Source organism: Gouania willdenowi, chromosome 10 (genome assembly GCF_900634775.1).
Source record: "Gouania willdenowi chromosome 10, fGouWil2.1, whole genome shotgun sequence".
NCBI classification, from domain to species: Eukaryota; Metazoa; Chordata; class Actinopteri; order Blenniiformes; family Gobiesocidae; genus Gouania; species Gouania willdenowi.
The window spans coordinates 31,110,080-31,123,015 of record NC_041053.1 but is presented as its reverse complement, the minus strand read 5'-3'; the positions used below and the strand labels follow the sequence as shown (position 1 = coordinate 31,123,015).

The following is a 12,936-nucleotide window of genomic DNA, read 5'->3' as shown; positions in this document are numbered from 1 at the left end:
TTTAACCCTAACCTAGCTCCACCTTGCTTTGTCTTGCATACCGCACATGCTCTCATTTTCAGATACGTAACTCAGCGTTGTTAATCTGCAGCCCACAGTTCTGTGCTGAGTGTTTCTCTCTAAATTAATAAAATGCTCTGTGCTTCTGTGCCTACTACAAGTTATATCTGAAAGTAGAAACAAACCTTGATACTTTTCTGTTAATGATTCATTTTGTGTATGGTAAATTATGCATTGCACTCACAGACTAAGACATTGAGAAGTCTGTGGTGGTTTATTAATTACAAAAGACAAACTCTAAATGCAGACAAAAGCTAGCTGAAGACACTTACTCGAAAACTTAGACTCACGCTGGAAAACAAAAGTGTGAAACGCAGCTAGTGACAGCAATAAAGCCTTTCTCTGTATATAATTGTTTTTCCCTTCCGTGTGATCGCAGCCAGGGACGATTAATAGTCATCCTCAATTGCTTGTTTTCCTTCAACTAAAACGATTCCCTGTTGTTTCTTCCATCTTCCCCTCAAAGTTTAGGTGGTGGGCTTTTTGTTTGTGTCACTGGATATAAGGTGTTGTGCACAGGCTTTAGGTCAGTGGACTTTTCCCCCACCCCCAAATAAGTAAGTAATTGAAAAAAAAATTAGAATTAAAATGTCAATACGCAAATATTACAATAATACAATATAACACCTACACTACAGGTATAGTGCAAACGTCCTGAGGGAACAATGGTGCAAAATCCAAAAGCAATGCAAAACAGTGCAAAAATAAAATATAAAAGTTTCAGTGCAGGAAATTTCCTACTTTACTGTTTGGTTTTACTAGTCAGTAACACAAAACTTAAAATCAGATAACACAATGTGCAAAAAACACAATAGAACTATATAGAATAGAACAAGAATTAGACATATGCAAAAAAAAAAAACAATATAATGAGGGAGGTAAAAATCTTTTTAAAGAAAATTCAATAAAATAGCATAAATATGGGCAGAAGATCAACAGGTATTTACAGATTGTTAATATTCATATCTTATTAAGAGAAAACATGTACAGTGATTGTAAAATGTGTGTTTCAAATGTGTTACATATCATTTTAAATTATTATAATTATTTATTTTTCAGGGGGGGTGCAATTTGGCACCCCTCCAATAGATGGCACCCTAGGTGGCTGCCAGGGTTGCCTAGCGGCAAGGCCGGCCCTGGTTGTGCACCTGAGTCATTGTGAGTGTCATCTCAGGACGAAAAAGCATGTGTACTAGTGTTTTTTTTTTTCACCTTAAAAAAACAGAACAAGAGTCTCTGTTCTCATTAATTATGTAGACATATTGAGGCAGGAGCTATATAGACAGATCAATGAGCATACATAGAATAGCCACTCCAGATAAAGGAAATGTACTTAACACCAGTTGACAGAATATGACGATCTAAATGCTCAAATATTAACATGTACATCCACAGACAGAGAACACTAACTGAAGCTTCATAAAAGCAAATATTCCACAAAGAAACCTCATTTAGTTAAAACCCCAAAAGTTCATTTTAAGGCTACAAACCAAAGGTTGTTACACTAACTAAAACTAATGAGAGCAAATAACTTTGAACTTATTGCTCATAAACAGCAGTGCCCTCTCCCCGGGGGACACAAAAAGCCTCTTTAAAATGTATGTGTTTATTAAAATGTATTAATCTTTAATTAGGCTGAATTTTTGCAAAGTAAAATATTTTTTTAAATCCTCCAAAGGTTTTTTTTTATTTTTTTAAAAAAGCTAATATAGGTCACAGTTTAGCTATAGGTGAAACACAGTTTAGCTATAGGTGAAACACAGGATTGCATTGCTGTAGTTTCCATAGAAACACACAGATTAACACAAGGCTATGCTAAAAGCTATGCTATGTTTGTTAATCTCCAGTGCATGTCGACTACAGATTACAGTTGGCATCAAAAGTTTTGTTCTAATGCTGCAATTCTAATCATTTTAGAAAGGTCCCCTGTTTAATTAAACTAAATGTTGGCCCTTCCTTAAAACGAAGTTAATGTTTTAGTTAAAAGAACCTTATGGATTTCATTTTTAAATTATTTGTATACTTTTTCCAAAAGTACAGTATCGTGCTCAGAAACTCATTGTTTAGAGGGTTAATAATGAAACTTAATTCCAGTCTTACTCAATTTAGAAAATATATGTGCTCCTAAATTCACTATTGGTAGTAATAAACTATCGGATGAAATTTTACTCAGCACAGATTCTGTTTAATAGATCAGCATGGCATCATTTCCCATGTTTTATATTTAAAGGTTTCTGCTGGAGATGTACGTATTTGTGTCCTTGTAATTTCATCCTCAGTGGTTTTCTGTTATCTTTCTGTCGCCGTGTATGTTTTGTATGTGTCACCGTGATATGCACGAGAAGCACATGTATGTTGTTTCTAAAGGATTCTTTGGCTTTGTAGGTTACGGACCGAATGTCTGGCTTAAATGTTTTTCTTTTTTTCACCTTTTGCTTAATTCCTACACACCTGTCCCTAGACTTGTTAGGATGTGGAATGACTTATTGTGAACTGTTCTATTATTGTGCTCAACTCAGGCTGCTTGTTCTTTCTTTTGGCTTTAATTTGCTCAAAGATGCTCTTTGTTTCAAACCAAAGCTGCACAAAAATGTTTTTAAAGATTTGGTATTGTCTTTGCCTGCATGTTGTCCACTCAGGTAATTCTTTTAGGTGACAAGTAAAGTATTTTGGATGTGGAAAAGGTCTGCTTGGGTTGAATATCCGAGGGAGAGAATGATATTAAAGTGTAGCTGTTTTGTAGCCAATCTGGGTCCAGAATACCAAATAGACAATGTCTGTTTTTTTTTTTTTACTTCTGTAAGAAAAAAATAATGAGATTAATAGAACAGTTTTGGTTACTTAGAGACGGCTGTAATTGGGTTTCATCCAAAGAGTTTTGTAGCTGCAGTAATGGTTTAGTAACTGATGTAGGCTTTTGTCCCTAAAACAAATAAAAAAAATCTGAAGGTCCTATTTTGTGTATCAGTAAGACATAGCTTTTGACTAAGGATTTGTCATTGAATCATTCAAGACAATATTGTTTACCAAATGGTAATACAAAAACATCTCTTAATGCTTCGTACTGTCCTTGTTCTTATGCTTAGATAAAGCCATACGTGCACATACAGTAAGTGTGTGCAGGTGCGCATGTGTGACCAAAATACCAAAAGCTCACAGCTCAAATGTTGGAACGTCCATCTCCTAATGATTTTAGTGGCTGACAATCGTGAGTTACAGTATTCAGGCTACACGATGAAGGTGAGGGAAATGAGTAACAGAAAACAAAGCAAAGTTCCAGAGCAGAGTGTGTAGAATGATCATCTAAATCAGGGGCGTTGAACTCCAGTCCTCGAGGGCCAGATTCCTCAGACTTTTAGATGTGTCCCTGCTCCAACACACCTGAATCAAATGAAAGGCTCGTCATCATGCTTCTGCAGAGCTTGATGACGAAACATTGGTCTCCATCAGGAGTGTTTGAGTAGGGACACATCGAAAAGTCTCAGGAATCCGGCCCTCGAGGACCGGAGTTTGACACCTGTGATCTAAATATTTAATTTCACACTAACAACCTGCACATCCATATGAATGCAGTCTTTTTGCATTTTTATCATTTATTACTGTAGCACTCTGATGGCTAACAATTTATAACCATCCATTATAAGTTAATAGATCATTAATAAACTGTTAATTAATGAGTTATAAATTGCTATATTAACTCATATAATTAATAGTTATTAGCTTATAAATGTTATTTGGACTTTATTTTAAAGTTGCAACTATTCCTCATTTATTAACTCATTCAGGGCCAGCCTTTTTCAAAATTTCTACCCACTCAGTGCCAGCCGTTTTAGAGCATTATGACTAATTTTTAAAGACCCACATAATAAACTTTTTTTTTTTTTTTTTTGCTTTAGTGACACCTCAACATTGGTTTTCTTCTATAAAACTGCAGAAACAACACTGAGACCGGGCTTTTGATGGCAACATTATAATTTTGTTATCTTGGTCAGAGTTGAATGGATTTCTTACTGTATTTTGTCCGTCCTCAAAGTCTCTTCCCCGTCATTCTCCAGACACGCAACTTCCTCCTCATCCCGGACATGCCGAGTGTCACCGCTTGCTCCATTTTTTGATTGTTTTCTCTCATTGTCGCCACACTCTCAATAGTCCACTTAGTTCCACACATGCTCTGGTCAAGTGTGTGCTGCTGTAAGCTGCTGGAAACTTCAGCATCAACTCTTGTAGCGCCATTTTCTGTCTCGTAAACACCTTTCCTCTCCCTCTGAGCTCTGCCCATCACGGGTGATCTCTAATCCAAAGGTGCACTGCTGCCACCTACATGTCACCAGTAAATTATGAATAGTTTCAACTTTAGAATAACATCCCAATCACGTATATATGGTGTTTTATCTGATACCTAACAAGTAATTAGTATGTAGTTTACTAATAGCTTATTGATGATCTATTACTAATTCATAAGGTATAGTTATACATCATTACCATACAGTTAACATGTAATTCATATAATGTTAACTTACAGCTTGTACGTTATCTATTCACTATCTATAAGGCACAGTTATAAATCCTTAACAAACTGTTGGCAAATATTCCACAAGCAATGTATAACTCTGATCTATTAACTACTATAACAGATAGTTATTATAAATAGTTACCCTTTGAGGTTAAGTATACAACTAAACCCTCTAATTAATTAATACTTGATACAATGTAGATTTAAAAATAGTAAATTTTGAAACAGATTATTTTGATTATTATTATTATTTAGATTAGTATTTAATAGTTATTGATTTTAATGACAAAAAATGATTGTCGAGTATGTTATTGAGTGTAAAAAGAAGCAATGAATACTGTGATGGGCAGTTTATTGACAAATGGCTATGCTGTCTGCTAAAGAAAGCCTGACGTTTTTACCCTTGTGTATGTTCTGTCAGTATTTAAATGATACTTTAGTTACTTCTACATCTTAATTGAGTACGCAGAGAGTTTCAAGAAGTCACATAAGACTCTTTACTTCCGTCCAAAACAGTTAATTTAAACCCAACATGTTCCTCGTGTACGTCGTGGTGGTAGGACTGTACATCAGTAGACTTCCCCAAGTGTCAGGTCCAGCACAATTCTCAGCCCTGCCAGTCACAATTACAACCAATTCGTGAAGCATTTCCCATTTGCCTGTCTCCACTTTGTGGGAGATGGAAAACCTGACTCTTGAGACCATGCTCATATGTTATGCAATTACACTAGCCATTTGTAATTTACCACAGAAACTGGATGGATTGATAGAAACCAGAGTAGTTGTGATTTTTGTCATGGTTCAGTCTGTTTTCAAAGATGGATACATTACATTTTTGATCATTTTCAGGAATTTCCTGTTGTCGAATATAGTTACACCCTCGAGCATGTTGGAAACTCAATGCACATAACAAAGTGGTTTCAATCGCAACACAATTATCCTAATAGTATTACATTCAAATAGTGTTAGTGTTGATTTTTTACTACAGTTTTTTTTAAAGGATTACTGTTGCAACAAAACATAATTAGTGTGAAAGGTCTGGTTATGAGCTAAACAGTAGTGCCACAGTCCTTTTGGAAAAATGGATTTAGAGATTGGACATAACAAGGTGTCAAAGTCAGTAAGGCGGAGACAAGCAAGAGGCAAGACACAAGCAAGGACATGGAAACCAGCACATTAACAAACACATTTTTCAATAGAAGTAACATGTATTAAATGTTATGTTGTAAAATCACACAATAATAGTATTATTTTAGCAAGTAATAAAATATTCTTCTTCTTTCTTGGTTATTGGTGTGTTGCAACCAACTTGAATATGTGCATATCGCCAGCTACTGTACAGGTTTTATTTAATTACTTTCCCATTCTACACTCAATGTCCATTCCATGAAAGGATTTCCACTCTTGTTCTTCTTCTTTTTCTTTATTATTGCGTGTTACAACCAGCTTGAATAGGTACATATCGGCAGCTATTGTAAATGTTTTATTTCATTACTTTCCCATTCTACACTCAATGTCCATTCCATGAAAGGATGTACACTCTTCTTCTTCTTTCTTTGTCATTGGCGCGTTACAACCAACTTGAATAGGTGCACATCATCATGATGTTTTATTTCATTACTTTCAGAATTTTGTGTCTGATATCCAAAGTTAATATACTGTACATGTTCTTGTGCTTTATATTGTACATGACTAAATCCTCTATAGTCTTAGTCACAAAATAATTTACACACATTGAAAAAAAAAATCTTTGCAATCATCATTTGTTGTCAAAATCTGTCTTTTTTCTGATGAAATTTAAGTTGACATTCTGATTTGGTATGTTATAATAATCAAGAAACTACATTATGTTTAATCAGGAGCTTGGAATTGGTCTAAAATTGTACATTTTGACAGTCTACATGCATGTTTGCTCTGTTTTTCGTACAATAATCACCCTACAATGTGAAAATGTTAAATGTAATTGGTTGAATTGGCAAATCAATCCATTGTTCTTCTCTTCAGAGGACTTTTCATGAAGTTAAATATAGGACAAGGTCGCTGTATGAGGTAATGAACATCATCTTGAAGAAAATGCCTAAGTTGCCCCATTTTTTCATTTTGCTGTCTCCTTTATTGTGAGACATTTACCTGGGAATCTGGCTGGATATTGTTGGGTAGAGAACAGGAGCCTCTCATACATCGTGGCTCATTGATTTCCGGTCAGTGATGAAAGCCACGGACTTAGAAAGTCTTTCAGGCTAGGGGGCATCCCAAAAGACACATCAATCAGACAAAACCCAGACAATCTTATTTATGTACTGCCTTTTCAATGTCATTACGATCCCAAACCAGGTTTTCTCTCTTCCATTGTCCGCCTCAGTCTCTTAAGTCACCTTTACAGGTCAGTCCATCAAATGTCCCCATCTCCTTTGTATGGAAAAAGTTTTATTTTACTGTTAGGATCATATCACAATATGCATATCCATTCAACTACTGGCATGTAATATACATGCTTGAAGATATTTTAGAGTTTGAGATGTTTTGTTTGATTTCTACTTGTTCTATATGTCTTAAGATGATTAAACCTTTTTTTTTTTTACTCATAAACTGTTCATATATTTAAATACACCCAAGCAAATTAATTAAAACAAAAAACAACACATTTTTACAAATAGACTGTTTACATATTAAAATGCAGCATCAAACCAAGTAAAAGGAGAAAAAGACATGTTGTCAAGGATGTTCCAATTTGAATAAATAATACGCCTGTGTTTACATATCTAATACAATCTTATTTGTGTTAAAATATTTCTTTATTTCATAATCCTATTGCTTCTTGGTGATCTAATTTACTTTGTTCAGAGGCCTTAGAACACCTGTGTCAAACTCAGTTGGTCACAAAATCTCGGAAATTCAAAAGATCCTGTTGGGACTGATATTTGTCACAAATTTGTTAGATATGGTCGGTTTCTTACAGATTTTGTATTTTATGTATACGTAGAAATGTAAACTAGTGCACGAGAGTGTTAAAAATTAATTGTTTTCCCACATAAAAACTGTGGCCCACCTGGGTTCAAATTGCTCCGTATTTGGCGACCGATTAAAATGAGTTTGACACTCCTGCCTTCGAAAATTACTATAGGTTTTTATTATTTTTTATTTACGTATTTATTTATTTTTTAGCTTGTTCACACTTTCACACCGACAGACTTTAGGAAAAGTCCACCATTAGTTTCCTATTTTTTACGACAGGTAATGATATGAATTATAACTTAATTTTCATCGGCTCTGTTTTTTCTCATTCTTACCTTTTCATTTACTGCCCCCCCCCCCACACACACACATACAGGGTTGTGTCACATATCAGATTGAGGGCTTTGCTTATGGGAGCCTCTGAGTTGAGGCAAAAAGCTTTATTCCTGTATGAGCTCTTGGCCTCCGCTTTATGCTGTTGATAGATGTTATTCATCTGGGCGGCCCTAGAGGCGATCCTACAGGAAGTCAAACTAACATGATTTGGGGCAAAGATACCCGTAGTGTGCCGTTACCTCATGCTACTGCATGGATGGCTTTGTAGATGTGAGAGAAGAGGTCTTTAGAGAATTGTCACTTGAAATCTATCACCTGGTTCTTAAAGATAAGGATATGTATCAACAGCCAAAGGGGAAAGGAGATGGAAAGGAATTAACTCGTGGATAGCAATCCATTGAAGACTTGATATTTTTAAGGCACTGACAAAGCTGTTGTCCCTACGATTGACGATTGTGAGCAGTTTTTGGGGCATAATATTTTGTCAAATCATAACAGAAAAATCCTAACTGAAATCCACATTAAGATTGAAGGTATTTGCTCATAACTGGTCTGTTGCTTGATTCCAAGAGAGGATGTAGGGTCAGTAAAGAACACATGTTTAGCTGTAGCTGTAGTATGCTAGTGCAGCAGCTCTTCACTCTTCTGTGTTTTGTCAAGTAAAGTCACTTTTATACTGATGAACTTTTTCATACCCATGCACTTTCATCAGGATTAGCTTTTATACTGATGAACTTTTTGTTCTGACAGACTTGAAGTGTACTTATTGCAATGGCAATAAAAGGATTCTCTTCTCTTCTCTTCTCCTCTTTCAATCCGTATTAGTCCATTCTGTTTTGTTCTATTCTATTCTATTCTATTCTATTCTATTCTATTCTATTCTAAGAGTGACATGAAGCTATTTTGAGAAGATAAATCAACTTCTAATAAAGTGTCATCATGGGTGGCCTCTGGCCTCCGCCTCAGCTTCAAGTCCTACTTAAATGCTAACACTGAGCAGCTGAATACTAGCATAGCCATAATTGTCTTTGTGATCATATTTGACTAATTTAAAACTCTGTCTGTGAGGATTTACCAAAAGTAATTTTGTCTTTTGCCCTTTAGGATAATCTTCCAGCTTCATTCATCTTTTTAAAAAAAGCTACTGAAGTCAATGACCCTGTGCTTTGATGGAGTTGGAGCCTTCCCTTCTCAGTTTATTGTTAGTATCGTCTTACTGTATTATTGCGGAGCCTCATTGATTTGAAAGATGTTCCGCCCTCCCACCGAGTGGACCAAAATGTGTTGTAATTCTTCATATTCAATAACATAACAGAGCAATGGCAGTTGAATGTGTGTGTGGTTTTATCCTCACTCTCCAAACAACATTGGCTTTCAAGTACGTGGGCGGTTATGAAAGGTCACACTAAGTGTAAATTGTCAATAGTGGATCAATTTTGGAGAGCAAATGTGCTTGGGAGGCCCCCTAATAGAACTTTTTATCTTATTTCTACCCAAGGCACATTCACACAATAGCATTGATGGTGTTCATTGTTTGATGTGCTCCTAATAGACCTATAAAGTTGCTAAGCTTAAAGCCAAAGGAATGCCAGTGAAAGCCAAATAGATTGAGTCAATCAGACCTTCCCACTTTGTGAAAAATCACCCTCATATAAATCCAATGGAATTTTGTCCAAGCCCTCATGCTTAGTGTTGAAGGATGGACTACTTGGGTCGGTTGAATTAAATCTTATTTATCACTTATTAGGCATACAGCAGGGCAAAGCTGATGATCAGCTGGAGGATAATTTGTGGTGAAATGGAAAGCCATTCTGTATGGTTATGTGTTCCCAAAACAATAAGACGCAATGATCAAATGATTCTTCATCCTTTATCACTTTTATTTTGATGTGGCAATTATTTAACGTAGGGCTGACGTTTGCATTTGAGATGTCAGCCAAAATCTTGAATCTATCACGTAGAATGAGGTTGATACAATAGTTATTGAAAAACCACAAAAGAGCCTGTGATGGATATTAGCATTTCTTATAAATACCAAAATAATAATGCCAGTGTTTCTCCTTTGATAAGATTTATCAAGAAAGAAGGAGTTGAGAACAGATAGTTCAAAGCCAAGTTATTGTGCATGTGATGGTTGCAGCTTAAAGGAGTCCAACATTTGTTCTATTACTTTTTCAGCATTTTGTCACATTAAGTGGTGTTGAAAAACGAAAACATCACAAGTTTGTCTGTGAGGTTAATCAAGTCACACCTCCACTTTCTGGAGCGCAAGACAGTTGATGTCCTGTTATTAGAGCTTTTTAAATATGCGGGTTTAAATCTTATCTCTAGCCCAGCCAAAGTTTTACATTATTCATACCATGGTTCGAAAACTCATTTGGCAGTAGCTTTAGGACTGCAAACCCTAAACTTACAAAACTGCATTAATTCTTAGTTTTTGACTGCACATGAATCTGACAGTTTTTATTACAATAGACCATAATAAAAAGTAAATCAAATACATTTTGAATGATTTACCTCAACCAAACTAGAAATTGTAGATTAATGGTATACAAATGTGAATTCAAAAAAATGTGTGAGCCAGTAAAGTTGAATGATCACATTTCTTTTGTGTGTAATATTAAGAAAGGTGACTTTATTGTTATGATTTATGTTGGGCATATAAGCATTTTTGCTACTGCCCGTTTCAGTCTTGTTATATATTTTAAAATTGTGATTTATGTTTGAATATGTTTTTTGTTAGACAGAAACATACAAATAAACTGAAATATGATAATTGTATCCACAAACCTTTTAGGAGCCAGATCTGCCACTAGGTCGCACACATCTTTATTTATTTATTTTTATTTTCTGAAAATGCCACAAAAATGCACTAATCCTCCATCCTACATATGTTCCTATGTTTTTACATATTTCTATTTTGATTGGATATGCGTCAGGTTTTTTTTTTTACAATTTGCTGTTTTTGCCTTGCACCTGTGTACAAGTCCCAGCTGTGTGTAACTGTGTGTAAACTATCAACTCCTTTGTTTGGTGTGAATTGCAATTACTCACTGTAGAACAAGAGTTTTAATAGCTTTAAACTGTTAAGTGAAGTGTTTTGAAAGCTGTTCTGAGTCGTGTAACCCTATGCTTTACAAAGAACTTCCAGTTCCCTACCATGAAACATTTTACACAGCCGAGCAGTTTGACTCAGCTGTCTACTGCTACCCACTGACATACTGTATTTGAGTAATCCGTATATGAGTGTTAGTTACTGACAGCCTTTTAACGCTCAATATTTGCTAAAACATCCTGTTGCCAGTATTTCACATTAGAGCTGTAATCAGGCCTTTAAAGCTGTACCCGACATAGCCCGACAGAATTTGGTACACACACACACACACACACACACACACACAGCTATTTGTCTTTTCTCAAGAAATAGTCATTTATACATTTTTTAACACCATGTATTCGTACGTAGCGCCATTTTCTGTCTCATTTTCCTCCTCTTCCTCTGAGCTCTGCTGAGGATGGATGATATCTCATCCAAAGGTGTGCTGCTACCTCCTACATGTCACCTATTATTTTGCTATCTGGCTCACAGGCTCGGGGTATTTTATACTCCCCACCCCCAACCCCCCTTCCTCCCGACACGCAGTGATGACCCGTTTAGCCCGGTTAGTTGATGGTTTTATCTCACCATCACAACATTATCAATAATCCACTCAGGTCCACACATATTCTGTGTTAGTATGTGGTGCTGTGAGTTGCTGGATACGTCACAATATCAATCTGTAGCGCCATAATCTCCCCCGTTCCTGCTTCTTCCTGCTTTGCTGGGTAGCATCAGTGGCTAATCTCTCATCTAAAGATTTGATTGACAGTCTCAAATACAGGAACTTGAAGCCTATTGGCTGGGCGCACTCAGCGATTGTTTCCTTTTGTATAGGGGTCTATAGGAAGAAGGCGGGACTTATATACATTAATGTATATGAGTGACCGCCGGCAGTAGACCATAATAAAGGACTAGTTAGGTATTTTTTCACATTTCGAAAGAATCATACATAAACATAGATTTCTCAGAAACTCCAGATATCAGCTTTAAGGTAAAAAAAAGTAATCCATAACAAAGAGAAACAAGTTTACCAACATCAACCAAGTGCTTTGTTACTCTTAAAACAGCCACTTGCCTGAGGGAAAAAACCCCAACTATTTTTATTAGACAGTGACAAAAGAGCAAAGGTAATAGACCTAGTTGAATTCTGTTGGTGCAATCTCTGAAAATCTCCAATTTCTATTGATCTTTTGAGCTTCTACCAAGATTCTCAGATAAATGCAGCCTGCCACTTCATATTTTGTAAGCAACTATTGGAAAATTATTAACAGAGTGGTTGCAGTAAGTTGTTTTCTGTTACAATATTAAGACATGCTTGATTTGGAATGTTAAATTGAGCGAGATCCATCACAACTGAGAGGGTCAGACATGCACACATAGTTGAAACTACGGCGATGTCTCAGAACTCTCATAAATACCTACACAGACAAAAATACTCACACACACTCAAATCCAGTTAGTGTGCAATCAGCAGGAATGTGCCCTCCGCTTAGGCACTCCCCCTCCAGTCAAGCATGATTGCACTTGACATTGTTCCATCACTAATGCTGACTGATGCCCATTTGCTTGGCTCTTCACATTTATTTATTTATCTGTTTATTTGTGTCAACTTTATTTATTGATGTGCCTCAAAGATATGATGGCAAATTTCTATTTTTACGTATGGGCAAGGTAGAAAACCTAAGGCAAAAATGTTTTACGCATGAATGAACAGAAGACGAGAGAAGGACAGAGTTCACCTTTTTATTTAGATTCCAGCAGTAGAAATGGCTATTCCTCTGGTAATGGAAAAGTGATATGGGCCATTTAGTTACTTAGAACTAATCCCTGTGGTTTAGCTGCTTCACTGTATTTTCTTTCCCTGTATCATTTGTTCTTTTGACTTCTATTTGGTTCGTGTCTGATGGAAGCATTTAAACCGGGTCGAATTACTTCTTTGCTCGAGCAAGTTTTTCCAACCTGTGACAGCACA

The 12,936-nt window shown here is 36.0% G+C and overlaps 1 protein-coding gene across 6 annotated transcripts in view; it reads left to right on the top strand.

Moving 5' to 3' along the window:
• diaph2 (diaphanous-related formin 2) overlaps window positions 1-12,936 on the top strand; it is a 464,914-nt gene that overhangs the window by 411,499 nt on the left and 40,479 nt on the right. The gene's annotated exons all lie outside the window — the stretch shown is intronic.